The 18,073-nt window shown below is 32.9% G+C and overlaps 1 pseudogene; it reads left to right on the forward strand.

The window, feature by feature from the left end:
- Positions 1-490: 490 nt before the first annotated feature.
- LOC142640251 (U-box domain-containing protein 33-like) lies at positions 491-11,053 on the forward strand (annotated as a pseudogene).
- Positions 11,054-18,073: the final 7,020 nt, after the last annotated feature.

The following is an 18,073-nucleotide window of genomic DNA, read 5'->3' on the forward strand; positions in this document are numbered from 1 at the left end:
AGAATCTATACACCCACTGTATTAGGAAGCAACAAAAACAAATAAATAAATACTTTTTAAGTAACTCGTGTGAGACAATTTCCGAAAAGCTGATCAATTACAACCCACACAAAAAAGAAAAAACAAACAAACAAACTTTATACACTGCATCCACAGATTAACTGGACCCATGTGAGATTGAGACTGAAAAATTAATAGATTACAATAAAAACTATACCTTAACCACTGCCGCACTTGGTAACCGACAAGTAAATTAACTAACAAATGCGACATTATCTTGTCACAGATATGCATTGACAATGGTTATCAAGAAAACAAAAGATATGCATTGACATTTGACAATATTGGTTGTGGGATCCACCATTCATCCAATAGGCTTTTCTTAAAAAAGATACGCAAACGTTGACATTGACCTCGTCGTCATCACGGCAACATGAATGGAATTTTAAGCACAACTTCGCAACTTACTGCCTGTGTTTTTGCGCAGAAAGTCACTTTAGTCTGTAGGACTAGAACATATATATCGAGAGCTCAACTCCAGACAAAACTTGACACCAAAAACAGAGACCTTTTGAATGCATCTTTTCGCGCGTACACCGCTTTACTCATCTTCCTATAAAATCTGTGTCTTGCTGTTTATTTCAAAAGCTTGGTGTTGGTGGAAGTTTGGGTTTGAACTTTGAACTTTGAACATGGACGATAATATATTACACGTTGCGCTGGGACAAAATGTGAAAGAGTACAAATCAATCTTGTTATGGGCATTACAGAACTCTGGGGGAAAAACTATATGTCATTCACGTCCACCAGCCAGCAAATATGATCCCCATCAGTAAGTTGCCAACATTTTTGCTCTTATACATGTGTGTACGTGTAATGTATGCGTGCATAGCTAATAGCCGTATATGTGCTAGGCTATGTGGAGCCTAGTTTGTCTTTGATCTGGATTATGACCCAACCCGATATAAAAGTGTTACAGCTTTAATGGGAATATTTACAAGGCTTAGTCCATGGAGATTACAGTTTGTCATCTTGTATTTTTCCCTGGAAATATTAGCAATTTATTGTGTCGTGCGAGTGCCTTATGTGTGAGTTATTTTTCTTTCTGTTTTTCGCCTCTCACAAATTTGGGAATTCGTGAATATTCCCAACATTATGTGTATCTAAAGTTATGAACTTTGGTGAGAATCCAACTTTTGATGTAATTTTTTCTCTTGGAAGTGGAACTGATTATCATGTACTTGATAACTTCCTGAAGTTAGACTTAGTTGACTAGATTTGATAGATTCTAATGAATTAATTGAAAAGGGTTTTTAAGATTTTCCAGGTACTTGTAGTTGTTTAGGAAAACAGTGGATTAGGATTTGACTATGAATTATATTGGGGCAAAACATGGAGGAAAATTGGCCATAGTTAGAGGGAAATTTAATTAGAAGTTCCAGAAATTTTGGTCAATCTGAATTATTTATTGATTTGGCCGCAGTTTTAGACTAGTAATCGGGTATTCTTATGAAATTTGGCTGAAGAATTTATTTACTTCTAAGGTTCTACGTAGTTAGACTTGGGTAATTATAAACATGCCTGTTTCTGGTTTGCAATTTCCATCATCTTTTCAGTGGTTGTTGGTACCCATAATGGAATTTATATTACATAGTAACTCTTTCCTTGGTTTCTAGTGGGAACAAGATTTCCAGCAAGCACATTGACCGAACAGGAAGTCAAGGCATACCGGGAAATTGAAAGGCAGAATATGCAGAAAATCCTAGATGAGTATCTTCTTTTTTGTCGCAAAATAGGGGTACAAAGCTATCTCATGTCTCTTTCTGTGAATGTGTTATTAATTTGTTTTTGATTTGTTTTTTAGTTTTATCAAGCGGTAGATAAGACAACTGAAGCTGTATGCTCAGTATGACAGTCATTTTCGTTGGTAGACAACCAGTCCATAGTTGCTAGACACTACTACTAGGACTACTCACCTGTAGTTCATTTACAATGTTCACACATAATAGGAAATATATATCGTTTTATCAATTAGGCTGCAGAGAACTTCCAATTTCAGCATGATCATTTTTAAAATATTAGAGTTCTTGAAAATTGTTAATTGCTAAATGTGCTGAACGTTATGATCTATTTTGGCATCTATGGCTTTCTAATGCAGGCATGGGCAGAATCACGACATATTGAAATGGATAGTATTGAGAAGGGAATTGTGAATCTCATCTGCCAGCATGGGATCAATAAGCTTGTTATGGGAGCAGCAGCAGATAAGCACTACTCAAAGTACAACCACCTGATCGATTTCGATTTTTGTTTTTCTGTTCCTTTTAATATTTTAACCATCATTTTCATTTTTATTTCCATTTACATCCACTTTGAACCTCCGAAAGTTAGAGTGAATTTGAATGATTCACACTGGATGTGCCCTATCTTGGGCAAATTTTTTTTGCAAATTCTGTATGCATGTGTGGGCAGTAGGTCAGGACCATGAAGATACTGAAGACTATGCTATCTTAGCTGCCTTCAGAATTTTTGAGCATGAAATTAGATCAGTTAATAGATAAGTAAAGGGTCTATCGTCAGGAGTAAGATATAGACCATGCTATTAGTTATGCTTTTTTGTACTGGCCTGGGGTACCTTTACTAGGTGGTTGCATTGATTGGTTGTTCTCTTAACTTATTGATTAATTTTCTCTCCTGTGAAAGATAATGTTGTTTTGAATTTGTGAAAGAGGGTGTTTACAAGCCATTTATTGGTTTCTAGAAGTTGTAATCTGTTTTCAAAATATAATTATGATGATTAATTATCTTGCGGTTTGATATTACCAATTTTTATGATGATTTTGCTCAATGATTTTAGTTTAATTCAATCTCACTCAATGGCACATAAAGTTGAAACTTATATATGCATCTATACGCACAGATTTCTTACAGCTTACCACCCCCCACCCCCCGGCTTAACATTGCAGGAAAATGATGGACCTCAAGTCTAAGAAAGCAATCTATGTGCGCCTACATGTACCTGTATCCTGTCACATACAATTTATATGCAAGGGGCGACTTATCCACACCAGGTTTGCTGATGTTTTTGAAATGCATATTAATTGCATGAAAATATGTACTCCCAAATATAAAGCTTCTTAGTTTTAATTGACTGTATGACTAGCATAGACTAGTTACAAAAGGCTTGATTGGCCATTGAATCAGGGAAACTGTCATATACTTGAAACTGCTACAAACGATTTCCTTGTTTATAAGTTAAGGATTTTTCTTAAATGCTTGATTTTAATCATTATTACTACTAATGCAAGTGTGTGTGTATTGAAAAAGCCTGACGCTGAGATAATTACTACTACAAGTACCACATAATATAGGGAAAGTATTTTAGATGGAGCTGATATTTGTGTAGCACCCACCATCTCAGCTCAAGTTTCATTCCGCAGTGAACTGATTGCCAGTATTGACTACAGTGTAGGAAGTGGAACAGACGTTTCTTTCCTTGATGGTATTGATGATTTCTCGACTCCAAGGAGGTCAGTTGCAGAAGGGAGTTCTGATGAATGGTATCCTCCAGCTTTGGATAATTCAACAAGCTCTTCCAGAAGACCAGTTGACATAGCTCGGATTTCATCTGTTAGGTCTGATGGGACTGACAATGGTTTAGAGTTAAGCACACTTCCTCAGTACAAAGGAAGTCTTCCTTGTTTATCCCCTCCTAGTGTACTGGTATGTGAAAAATATATGTTCAACAGCATTTGCATGTTTATCCAAGCTCAGATTTTGGTTTTATAAGATCACATGGCCTCTATCTTTGGAAATAAATATCTTAGTTGTTTCAGATATGACTTCAAAACTTGAAATATTTGATTGGCTCTAGTAGGATGGAAGTATAGATGAAACTCTCTATTCTAAACTTGAAAAGGCCATGGCAGAGGCTGAGAATGCAAGGCTAGAAGCATTTCAAGAGATACAGAGACGTGGCAAAGCCGAAAAGGATGCAATTGAAGCAATGCACAAGGTAAACCTATAACTTTGAATATATCCTTGTATTAGAATTAATGATCAAAAACATATAAGGACTACAGAATGAAGTTCTCTCTTTTGTTTGTTTTAATACTATGCACCCTCTACTTCACTTTAAAGTCAATTAACTATATTCAGGACGAAGATGAACATAATCTAACTGCACTATGTATGGAATTTGTTCCATCATAAACTTAGAAAACATCATATCTTCAATTAATTCTCCAAGTGCATAATTTACAGGTGCAAGTGTCTGACCGCTTATGTGCTGAGAAGTTGAAACTAAGAAAAGAAATTGAGGAAGCTCTAGCAAAAGAGAAAGAGGAACATTAAAAGGTGAAAATACAGCTAAGCAAAGCAATGGAAGATCTCCAGTTTGCCTTAGATCAAAAATCATCACTAGAAAGCAAAATTGCAGAATCTAATGAGATGGTAGAGGGGTTGGAGCTGAGGATTGTCTCTGCTGTGGAACTGTTGCAAACTTACAAAAAAGAACGGGATGAGTTGCTGGTGGAGCGTGACAATGCATTAAAAGAAACCGAAGAGCTGAGAAGAAAACAAGGCAACCTCTCAAGCACACAAATGCCTCAATTCCCTGAGTTCTCATTCTCAGAGATTGAGAAGGCAACTCAAAATTTTAATCCTTCCCTGAAAATTGGAGAAGGAAGACATGGGAAAATGTATAAAGGTCTCTTGCATGAAATCCAGGTGGCTATAAAAGTGCTAGATAATCATAACTCGCAAGACCCCTTCCAAAGTGAGGTAGGCCGATTAAACTGTTTTGTATATATATTGAATTCAGCCATTCCAATGCTTCACTTGAAATGGACCTAACACTGACCAAAAATTTGGCATTGTATTACATTACATGGTTCTATTTCAGGTTGTTAAATTGAATAAGTTGAGGCATCAGAATCTTGTAACACTGATCGGATACTTCCAAGAAGTGCAGGCTCTCATCTATGAGTATATCCCAAATGGAAGTCTTGAAGATCGACTCAGATGCAAGGACAATACTCCTCCATTACCATGGCAAATTCGAGTATGCATTGCCACTGAATTGTGCTCTTCCCTCATATTTCTTCATTCCTGTAAACCATTCGGCATATTACATGGTGATTTGACACCCGCCAAAGTTCTCCTTGATGCTAACTTTGTTAGCAAACTGTGTGACTTTGGAAGCTGTCGTCTACTATCTCATGAGCAAAGTTCAAACAACATCACTCTTCGTTGGAAAACTGAGCCAAAGGGCACTAGTTTTGCTTATCTTGACCCTGAGTTCCTTTCAACAGGAGAGCTTACTTTAAAGTCAGATGTATATTCATTTGGAATCACATTGTTACAGTTGTTGACGGGAAGGCCGCCCTGGGGGTTAACAAAGGAAGTGCAATATGCATTAGATACAGGAAAGTTAGAAGACCTCTTGGATCCTTTGGCTGGAGATTGGCCATTTGAGCAAGCTAAACAGTTGGCTCAATTGGCCTTGAGTTGTAGTGAAATGTACCGGGAGAACCGGCTAGACCTTGCATCAGATGTTTGGCCTGTACTTGGACCAATGATGGAGGATTTGTGTGGAGACTCATCCTCACTCCAGCTTAGCTCCAAAGAACACTATGAACCTCCTTCGTATTTTCTCTGTCCAATCTCCCAGGTAAGCTTTGAATTTTTATTTATTTTCCAATGTCTTCAATGCATATTCACTCTTTTAGAATAATGGTTAAATGATTAAATTCATCTAAATTTTTTGAATAATTGGGAATTTATCAGACCTTATTTCAAACAATTTCATTTCAAAATTCTTTTGCGTGCGTGTATATGCTCATTTATTTCTTGTTTCATTTTCCTAATTAAAAGAGTCCTAAATTTAAATAGAGAGTGCTTATTCTCAGCCTTGGAAAGTTTAGAATTCAGCTCTAGAAGGAATCCCATCTCTGTGTTCTGAGTCACTAGAACGGTTGCTGCCCTTGAGCTCATTAGCCATCATGCAATACCAGAAATGGCTCTGATACCAGCTGATGCTAAGAATGCATTTGGATCCAACTTATTGTGGCTGCGTTTTGCTTATTTGCGTTTTTTTTTTTTTTCTGCTGGGACAAAACGTGCAGTGTGCACACAGTACGTGCATTTTTTCAGCAATTTTTTTATTAAAAATGAGACCTGCAGTACTATTCACACATTTAAAAATTATTTTGCTACAGTATTTTCAATTTTCAGCAATAAGTTCTATCCAAACGGACCCTAAATGGAAGAATAAATCAGAGGTAGCCAACTTCTACAATTGATAAAAATAACCCTAGAATCCATTAAGGATCATTGAATCCACAAGGGAAAAAGACAAACTTCCAAAATATTATATTGATATTGTTTTCCAGGCCCAAATTCCACTCTCATGTAGGCTAGTACATTGACATTCATACTACAAATCGTAGACATGGGAATTACAACAACAAAAAATAATAATAATTAAATAAATAATTATAATAATAATAATAATAATAATAATAATAATAATAATAAAATTTACTAGAAAATAATTAAATTCTTGAGCTTGAAAACCATCAAAATCAAGAACAAAACTTGGATTTTTTGCTGGCTTTCGTGGTCTCCTTCCTATCATGCTTTTACCAAATAGGCAAAAGATTTTCTGAACATGTCTGTCCATGAAAAATGTAACTTTGATGTGGAATCACTGTTTCATGTTGGAAGCTCTTTCTGCCACAAACTTACTTAATTGGACTAAATTATTATCATCACATAAAATGCATTCCTTTTTTTATGACTTTTTTATTTACAATCTTGCAGGACATCATGCAAGATCCTCGTGTGGCAACGGATGGTTTACTTATGAAGCTGAGGTTTTGAGAGAATGGTTTGAAAGTGGACATGACACTTCACCAATGACAAATTTGAAGCTTGAAAGCTGCAATCTTGTACCCAATTATGCTCTTCGTTCAGCCATTCAGGAGTGGCAACAAAAACATTGAAATCTGTAAACTCTTTCTTTCGGGTTTACATTTTTTTTTTTTTTTTTTACTTTTTCTTCTGATTGGCAAGGTTGGACCAAGAATTACCTCCCATCTTCCACCTCCACCATATACCACCTGTTCCAACCCACGGGTGCATTTTGTATTTCATTATTTTTTATGTAAAAAAATAAATAGATCAATACATTTTTCTTGTTTATTGAATCCTTGGTTCTGCTGCAGCATAATATTGCATCATGTTGTATTACATAATGGTATTTCAACTCAGAAGTTCTGGTTAAGGTTTACACCTAAAATAAATGCAAAGATGCCAACAGCCTTATAACTCAAGAGAAATGCTACGTCCACAACATTTTTACAATATTTTCACAATAAATCGCAGGTGGTTAGTTGTTATTGGTTCAAATTTGAATCTAACACAATAATTACTTTTTTACCCTAACAATAACAACCAGTAACAACTTACCACTTAAGATTTGTTGTAAAAATGTTGTGAAAATATTGTGGACATATCATTTCTCTATAAGAGAGATGCTACGTCCACAACATTTTTACAATATTTTCACAATAAATCGCAGGTGGTTAGTTGTTATTGGTTCAAATTTGAATCTAACACAATAATTAGTTTTTTACCCTAACATTAACAAACAGTAACAACTTACCACTCAATCGGTAATTTAACAGACACAAGCTCAAATTTATTGTGAATCTCTCACTCATCCCCTTTTTTTAACATCTTCAAAAACATAAAATTTGATAATTATGGTAGTTGATATGCATTTATGAATCATTTTTGTAAGTAAAAGTGTAAAAGAACCTATCTACTATTAAAAAACAAAAATTAATAGGTACGATTCTATATAAAGGTTTTATTTTATTTTATTTTATTTTTTAAATGTTGTAGTAAGATTTTATTAGAAGGTGCAAAAAAGGGTGTTTCTAGAGAATCCTTATAGAGACTCTTATTTTAAAGTAATAATATATTCTTCTCTCAAAAAAAAAAAGTAATAATATATTCTCTCTTTTTTTTTTTTTTTTCTTCTCCAACAATTTATGAGTATTATTTTAAACCTCAGCAACTTATGGTTAGATATACATCTTGAATAAATCTAATTCCTTTCGCATATGTATGTGAGTTTCTTTTTTTCTTTTTTCTTTTTTCCCTATAACAAATATCACTATTGGACTTTAATGTGAGAGACAATTTGGTGTTTAAAATTTTGATTTGATCAATTAACCTCATGTTACAGGTTAATTACGACAAATCAAACCATGTCTTCCATCAAAAAAAAGAAATCAAACCATGTCTGGGTATTTGTGTTAAACCTAATTGATTTAATTATATGATGTGCTTATAGTTTATGCCACTTTAGCAATAATTTAAAAATGTCATTATTTTTCACATGAAATCACATGAATAAATTTTTTATAAAATAAAGTTTAGTTACAAAATTGGTTGTAGCATTAAATTACAACCTTACTCAATATCTTTTTATTAGAGGTGAATTTTGACAAATCCACTATTGGATTACAACTTCTTCTTACATCCTCCATACTTGCAAAATTTCTAGAAAATTAAAGATCAATAGCTATGTCATCAATAAATTTCAATTTTTTGTAATTTAAAATTATGCATAAAATATAAGCTTAAATATAGATCATATAGTAAATAATATCCAATTGACACAAATTTTAACATGTGTATTAAGAGCATAAAGATCATGCAATTCAACAATTAGATTTTCAAAATATACAGTAATGTTTATTTTATTAAATAGGGTTGTACCCTTAGACTACAACCAATTTTGTAACTAAAATTGAATGTTGTAACTAAACTTTGTCCTTATTTATATATACTTTAACAAGAATTACTAAAAGAAGCACATGATAACATCACATGAATAAATTAATTATACTTTAACAAGAAGTACTAAAAGAATTATAAGAAGTACTAAAAGAATGTTAATTTGCTTTGTCACAAACCTAATTTTTGATTAGTTAACTATTAAAATCAGAAGTTTAGAGACTAAGAACATTATTATTGGTGGTGCTAAAAAGTCATATTGCTATTTTTAGCACCGCTGATATTAAAAAGCATGCTGCTTGGTGGAGGAAAAGCCAAAAAATTTGGCTCTCGAGCTGCAGTGCACAGCCAAAGATGGTTGTGCACTGTAGCTAAGAAGGCTAAAAAACAATATTTTATTATAAATTATATTATTTTATTGTGTTGATAGTAGTGGTTGTTAATTATTGTAGTAAATATATTATTTTATTGTATTGTTCATTTTATTTTGTTGTGTTAAAAGCTAAAATAAAACCACTGAGGTTGGGTGTTTTGTAAAATGAGGTGCTAAAATAGATAAAATAGCTTTTTGTGATGCCAAATTGCTCAATTTATGACTCCACCAATGTCGATGCTCTAAAGAATGTCTGCTTTACATTTTTTTTCTTTCTAGGAGAAGCAAGATTTGTTTGGCTCAATGGGTCCTTAAATTATTAAGTTATTGTCCATATGTAATTTTAAATCATTAGTCGTTGTCAAAAACTTTACATCTCAATTAGCATCTTTTGTTTTTTATAACGTACGAAGACGTTAGAGATGAAGCCCTCCTCCCTCATGGTAACTATCAAATTATCAACAACAACAAAAAAAAAAAAGTTGACCCTTTACTATTAGACCAATTGGTCATATTGTAGAGTAGTTGTTGGTGATATATGATTGCATCAGCTCCCCTTCTTCGTCCATTCCAAACATACCATCTAAAATTTCTAAAAATTTGATTTAATTTATTTGATTGTTTGATTATTTGACAAAAGGAAATTACATATTATGAAATCAATTGGTTTTTTATTTGCATGGATAGTTATGAAACAGTGGAATCACTATTTCATGTTGGAAGCTCTTTCTGCCACAAACCTACTTCATTGGACTAAATTATTGTCATCACATAAAATGCATTCCTTTTTGTTAGGTTTTGAGTTTGTAGTGTTGGCAAACCATGACAAAAAGTAAGTATTATTGAGTTAGAATGGTGTACTTTTAAGTCCAAGACAAAAAACTTAAGTTCAGGATGAAAAAAGTGAGTTGCAATCTGGTTCTCTCGATTGATGTTCGATTCCTCTCAATCAATCGGAAGTCGCATATTAGCAAAAAATCAGCAAACGTAAAAAAGCCATAACTTGTCTATTTGATGCCCAAATCATGATTCGTTATTTCTAGTATTTAAATGACATTATAAGCTAACCCTAGATGAGGTTTTTAAAGAGAAAAGAGTGCATCTTGTGCCTCCAATTGTAGATCTAGGGCTTTTGAACCCAAAACTCTCTAAATCCTTCTATCGGCAATATTCTTTGAAGAATCTCAAGATCCGGTGTTGTAGAAATTGCAGCTACATGATCAACAAGTGAAGGTAATCTGAAACCTTTGAGTGGGATCTCAAAGTCACAAGCAAGGGTGCTTGTGTTGCAATAAATCCAAGAAGAGAAGGAGTCTGTGGATTCAGAGCTTACACGTGGTCATGTCATTAAGTTATTACTTAAGGTAGCAATAGATTTAGGGTTAAATGTTTTGTAAAAACTTCGATTCTCTTATAATGGATTGACTTTACCTTGAGGATAATTAGGTCAAATCCTCCCCAGGTTTTTACCTTGAAACGATTCGATTCATCGGTTTTTCTGAGTTATCATATCGTGGTGTTATTTAATTTTCCGCTGCTGTGCATGATATGATTTATTTTTGTTTTAACCTAGATCTGAATAATTAACCTAAGTAATCACTTGACTAGTATATTAGATCAAACAATCTGGTTTAAGGGGTCTAAACGAACAAACACTTTTTTTATGAATGTTTATTTACAATCTTGCAGGACATCATGCAACATCCTCATGTGGCAACGGATGGTTTTACTTATGAAGCTGAGGTTTTGAGAGAATGGTTTGAAAATGGACATGACACTTCACCAATGACAAATTTGAAGCTTGAACACTGCAATCTTGTACCCAATTATGCTTTTCGTTCAGCCATTCAGGAGTGGCAACAAAAACATTGAAATCTATAAACTCTTTCTTTCGAGTCTACATATTTTTTTTTTTACTTTTTCTTCTAATTGGCAAGATTGGACCAAGAATTACCCCCCATCTTCCACTGCCACCATATACCACCTATTCCAACCCACGGGTGGATTTTGTATTTTTTTATGTAAGAAAATGAATAGATCAATACATTTTTCTTCTTTATTGAATCCTTGATTCTGCTGTAGCATAATATTGCATGATGTTGTATTACATATGGTATTTCAACTCAGAAGTTCTGCTTATAGGTTTACACCTAAAATAAATGCAAAGACGCCAATAGCCTTATAATTCAACTAGTGTGTAGCCTCATGCATATGTACGGGTATATTTAAAAACAATCATAATTACATATATATATATATATATATATATATATATATAACTGTTTACGATCTTAATTGGTTTGAAAAAAAAGTATTTTTTCTGAATATAGAGCCAGAATTGTTGAACAAACCTTTTCTGTTTCTAAAACTCATGAAAAATGTTGTTTATTTTCCAAGAAAAATATTAATGATTTCTTGAGTAAGAAACATCTTAAATATTTACACATTGGATTGGTTCAAGTTGCTGTTAAACCTTTAACCAGAAAAGGAATTGATGTTTCTGTGCTTATGTGTTTACGTGATGCTAGATTTAAGAAATTTAATAATAGCATTCTTGGCATGATTACTGCTTCTTTGTATGATGGTCCTGTTTACTTTGATTGTTATCCTGATCTTGCTCTTGCTTTGGATGATCCTAACATTATTAAAGCTTTAACCTTGAATATATTGATATCTGGTTATGATATGGATGATGGTAGTAGACCCTTTACTCTCATTTACCGAATTTTTTATAGATTACTTGATTCCCAGCTAACTCCTCGCTCTAGAGGGCGTGATCCTGCTGGAAAAACCATGTTAATTCAATGTTCCACCCTTGATGCTAAGATCCAAGTCCCCAAGACGATTCAATGGCAAGATATTTCTCTTCCCAAAGAATGGACTTTGGAACAAGTTGCTCCACCTGTTAAACCTGTTTTTGATGAACTTGATCTTACTAATATTGCACAATATGCTGATGGAACTGTTAAAATATTTTTTGATGATACCAAATGCTTTACAAATAACAAACCTTTAAGAATCAATGAAGGAAGAAATTCCTTTGCTGGATCTGAAAGTTTTGTTAAAAGAAATTCTGATGTTGATAAATTTTTGGAAAAGAATTTTGAAAAACTTGATTTAAAGCTAAAAGGAGTTTCTAGCAACAATTCCCAGGTTAGCAGTACTTATTATTCAACTAAATGAGTTTCCTTCTGATGTTAACAAAGAAGAAGATGATGCTAATTCTGATGCTCCTTCTGGATCTGATTTTCCACCTATTGAAACCCCTATTCACTATAATCAATTAAGAGTGATAAATCTAATGGATATAGATTTTGAAATACCTGATTTTCAAATTGATATAGTTGCTTTACATGATGAATTCTTTTCTAAAGCAAACCGTGATAAAAGAAAGTATTACCAATGTACTTTTGCTCAGTCTGAAAAAGACAGAATCAAAAGGAAATGGAGAGAAAAAATGAATTTGTTAAAACAACATATTTTATTTTTTGATTATCTTGAGAATTATTATGTTTCAAGAAATGAGGTTCATGCCAATTACTTGAACGTAATAAGAAAATTTGCTTTTGTTAAACAAGACAAGACCATTGTCAGGTCTAGTCATCCACCCCTTGAAACTATTTTGCTCACTTGCAAAAATGATAAAGAAAATACTGAGGTGAAAGCCTCCCCTTTCAAAATTGTTGATAATAAAACCCATGTTTCTACCATTATTGAACAAAACAATTTTGCTAATGAATCTTTGCACATTATTGGTCAACAGCTTGACCGTATTGAAGAAAAAATTGTTGAAAAAACTGTTGTTCCAAAAACTGAGAAACCTTTGATTGATTTACCCAATCAAAGAGAAAAAATTAATTTTAAAACTTCTCAGAGTAAGACTTTTGATTTAGTTAACTTCCAAGGATCAACTGTTGAAAAGATTGAAAAAATGCTTGCTGATTTAAAAGTTAAAACCGAGCAAACTTCTACTTCCAGAAGTACTGCTTGTGCTATTTCAAGAAATGAGAAAGAAATTGTTTTTGAAGAAGACACAAATTCTGACTCATTATCTTCTGATTCTTTTAAAAATGTTTTTGATGATGGTTTAAGTCTACCTGAAATTAAAAGATTTGTTGGAAAACCCAATCCCACGTTCTTTTACAAAAAACTGGTATTCTAAACCCACTCCTCCTGATTTGCAGTTTGAAGAAAGATCTTTTCAAACTCAATTTTCTGTTTTTGCTGAAAAACTTTATGAATGGAATATTGATGGTTTGTCTGAACAAGAGATTATTAACAAAATGGCTCACATGTCTATGGTTGGTATTGCATACATAAACATTCATGACAATCTTGATCATCCTGATATTGTTGATTTGCTTGCTTCTGGTTTCACTGGTTCTCTTCAAGGTTGGTGGGATTCACACCTCACAGAAGAATCCAGAGAGTCTATCAAACATGCTGTTAAAAGAGATAATGATGGTATGTCCATTTTTGAAGAAAATATTAACCGAGGTATTCCTGATGGTGTTAACACTTTGGTCTACACCATTCTTAAACATTTTGTTAGTACTCCATCTAATATTTCATCTCGAATTTCTGATTATTTGAATAATTTGAGATGTCCTACTATGTCTGATTACAGATGGTACCAAGATGTGTTTACTTCTAGAGTCATGCTCAGAAAAGACTCTACGAAGCCTTATTGGAAAGAGAGGTTTATTGATGGTCTACCTCATATCTTTGCTCATAAGGTAAAAAATGAATTAATTGGTAAAAATGATTCTATTGATTTTGATAATTTAACCTATGGTAATATTTTTAGCACTATTAAAAAACTTGGAATTAATATGTGCAATGATGAAAAATGGTTAAAACAATAATTAAAAGATAAAAAGAAAGCTAAATATGAAATGGGTTATTTCTGTGAACAATATGGTTTACCTCCTATTGCCCCTTCCAGACAAAAAGGAAAAAGTAAACATGATAAGGTTTACAAAAGTTATTCCCATAAAAAACATAAAAGATATAGAACCCACTTTGTTAAACCTAATGATTTCTATGCTAAAAAGAAATTTACTTTTCGAAAACATGATAAACAAAGATCAGGTAAAGGTAAATGCTTTAACTGTGGCAAATTTGACCATTTCAATAAAGACTGTAACCAAAAGCCTGGAAAATTGAAAAATAAATTAAACATGTTAAACATTAATGATAATGATCAAAATGAACTGTTTCAAATACTTGAGAAAACTGTTTTGACTGATTCTTTTGAAGAGGATTTCTCCTCCTCATCTGATTCTAATTACCACTCTTCTAGTGATACTTCTAATTCTCCTCATTTTAAATTTGGTTGTAGAGATTCTTGTTGTAATGTTATTAAATCTGTTAAAATGTTAACTAAAAGTAAAGAGAGTGATGATTTGTTATTAATGTTGATAAGTAAAGTTGAAGACCCTAATTTACAAAAAGAATATCTTGATAAGTTTATGAAAAACTTAACAAAAGAAGATAAGGTTAAAAAACATAATTCTACGATAAGTTTTGAAGAAACTTTGAAAAGATTTAATAAAAATAAAGCTAAAGAAGTAACTGTTAATGATCTTTAACAAGAGATAAAAGCTGTTAAACAAGAAATAATCCAATTAAAAAATTATGTTAAATCTGTTAAACATGATAATAATCATCTCAAACAAGAATTGTTAATCTTAAAAATTGATAAAAACATGGATAAGCACCAATCTGATAATGATGAGCAAGAAGACAGAGATGAATCCAATCAACAAACTTCTCCTTTTGGTAATGTTTCTGATCAAGTCTTGATTAATTTGATTGATAATCAACTTCCTCTTGTTAAACATATGATTCCAAAATGGTTTACTAAAGTCAAAATTGTTGTCTCACATGATTATGCTTTTGATGTTGTTGCTATGATTGATTCTGGTGCTGATGTTAACTGTATACAAGAAGGATTGATTCCTTCAAAATATTTTGAGAAATCTACTTAAAGATTGGTTTCTGCTAATGGAACTAAAATGAAGATCAAATATGAATTGAATAATGCTCATGTTTGCCATGATAATGTTTTCTTTAAGATTACTTCTGTGCTTGTTGAAAACATCACTAATAAAGTGATTCTTGGTTTGCCTTTTATTAATTCTTTGTACCCTTTCCTTACTGAATATGATGGAATTACTACTAATCCTTTTGGACAGAAAGTAAAATTCAAGTTTTGTTCAAAATCTGATGATCATGATGCTTTTAATCTGATTCATGCTAAAATTAAACATCTCAACTTCCTTAAGCAAGAAGTCAGATACAAGAAAATTGTTGAACAACTTTCTGATAAATTACTACAATCCAAATTGATAATTTTCAAAAAAAATTGATGAATGATGTTTGTTCCGATATTCCTAATGCTTTTTGGCATAAGAAGAAACATATTGTTGACTTGCCCTATATTAAAGATTTCAAAGAAAAGAATATTCCTACTAAAACTCAGTCTATTCAAATGAATGCCGAAACTGTTGAATTTTGCAAAATTGAGATTAATGATTCACTTAAGAAAAGACTGATTAGAAAAAGCAAATCTCCTTGGTCTTGTGCTGCTTTTTATGTCCAAAAAAATGCTGAGCTTGAGAGAGGAACCCCTCGCCTTATAATTAATTATAAGCCTTTGAACAAAGTCTTAGAGTGGATTAGATACCCTATCCCCAATAAGAATGATTTAGTTCATAGGTTGAGTAATGTTGTACTGTTCTCCAAATTTGATATGAAATCCGGATTTTGGCAAGTCCAGATTACTGAGAAAGATAGGTATAAGACTGCCTTCACCACTCCTTTTGGTCACTATGAGTGGAATGTTATGCCCTTTGGTCTCAAAAATGCTCCAAGTGAATTCCAAAATATTATGAATGATATTTTCAATTCTTTCAGTCATTTCACTATTGTTTACATTGATGATGTCTTAATTTTCTCTAATTCTATTAATGAACACTGGAAACATTTGTACTTGTTTCTAGAAATTATCAAAAGAAATGGTCTTGTTGTCTCTGCTAAGAAACTCAAATTGTTTCAAACCAAAGTGAGGTTTCTTGGTTATGATATTTCTGAAGGACAGATACATCCTATTGATAGAGCTATTCAGTTTGCTGACAAATGTCCTGATGAAATTATTGACAAAACTCAACTTCAAAGATTTCTTGGTTCCCTAAACTATGTTGCTGATTTTTACAAAGATCTGAGAAAACAATGCAAACCACTTTTTGATCGGTTGCAAAATGATCCTCCTCCTTGGTCTGATGTTCATACTTCTCTTGTTAAACAGATCAAATCTCATGTTAAAACCTTGCCTTGTCTTGACATCCCAACTGTCAATGCTTTCAAAATTGTTGAAACTGATGCCTCTGACATTGTTTATGGAGGTATTCTAAATCAAAGAATTTCACCAGACTCATCTGAACAAATTGTTCGATTCTACTCTAGAGTCTGGAATACTGCACAATTAAACTAAAAAAAGAAATTTTGGCTGTATTATTATGTATTTCAAAGTTTCAAAGTGATTTGTTGAACCAAAAGTTTTTGTTACGGATTGATTGCAAAAGTGCAAAATATGTTATTGAAAAAGACATTGACAATATTGCTTCAAAAAAAATTTTTGCTAGATGGCAAGCTATTTTAAGTGTTTTTTATTTTAATATTGAATATATTAAAGGTTCCCAAAATTCTATTCCTGATTTTCTTACCCATGAATTTCTGCAGTGCCATAATGGCAAGTAGATCCAAGGATAAAAATCCTGCTTCATTACCCAACCAAATTGTGAAAAAAGAGCCTGTCTCCCCTGGAGAAATTATTAACCGTTTCACCCCCTTAGGAACAATTCCTAAGCCAAATTACTCCTCTGTTTTGGCATTTGCCTATGATCCTTATGCTTTAACTCCTGTTAACCAAGCTGTCCAAAATATTTACCCGAGAAAAACCAATGCTTCCCATTATATTAAAAAGCAATATTCCCAAAACTTGTTTTTCATAGAACCAAACCGAGCCGCAATCAAGAATCCACTTCAGATTGCAAAAAGCTACTTCCCTCCCTTGTTTCATTGGATTCCAGAGCATGGTGGTAAGAAGTTAGAATATTATTCTGACATTTTACGCCAGGAAGATTCCGCTACTATTAAAACTATTTTTGATCTAAATGATAAGTCCAAAATTATTTACCACAGTGTTTACTTGAAGAATGTTGCTCCCGAAGCCAGTTGGGGACATTCCCCTGCCTCAACAAAAAGACTTCCAAAGCACCCTGTTCCATATTCATATCATGATTATATTAATGCTTGCTTCAAATTCATGCTGCACCAAAATGAGACAATGACTCATTCATGGTTTATTAACTTTGACAAAGAATTTGATGACACTGCTGACTTGCCTTTCTGGTTCACTCATTGGTGGAGTCAATTTGGTCCTAATATTGATATCTTCCCCAAGCCTCTCTTTGATTGTTTCAAGTTTTTTGAGAGAAATCTCAAGACAAATTATTATGATACCAAATTTCCTGCTCTTCTCCATTTTGTCAAACATTTCAGAATCCCTTGGATTTTAAAATGGCAATGAGAAAGAAGGTTATATTCTTACTAGACATTGGTATGTTAAATGATGGGATAAGTTTGGATACATTCCACAAATTTTGGATAATGTTTACCGGAGACCGCCCCCCAAACATTTGATTTCTAGTATCCAGTCTACTTCCAAGGCTCCCTCTACTTCACAAACCTCGGATATTGATAACCTGAGCAAAGATGATCTATGTGCCCTTCTCAAGAAAAAGATTGAAGAAGAGAAGGAAGCTGAGAGCAGAAATTCTGAAGAAGAAGGTTCTGCTGTAGAGAGTCCCTATTATCCATAACCCCAAC

This window comes from Castanea sativa, chromosome 6 (genome assembly GCF_040712315.1).
Source record: "Castanea sativa cultivar Marrone di Chiusa Pesio chromosome 6, ASM4071231v1".
NCBI lineage: Eukaryota > Viridiplantae > Streptophyta > Magnoliopsida > Fagales > Fagaceae > Castanea > Castanea sativa.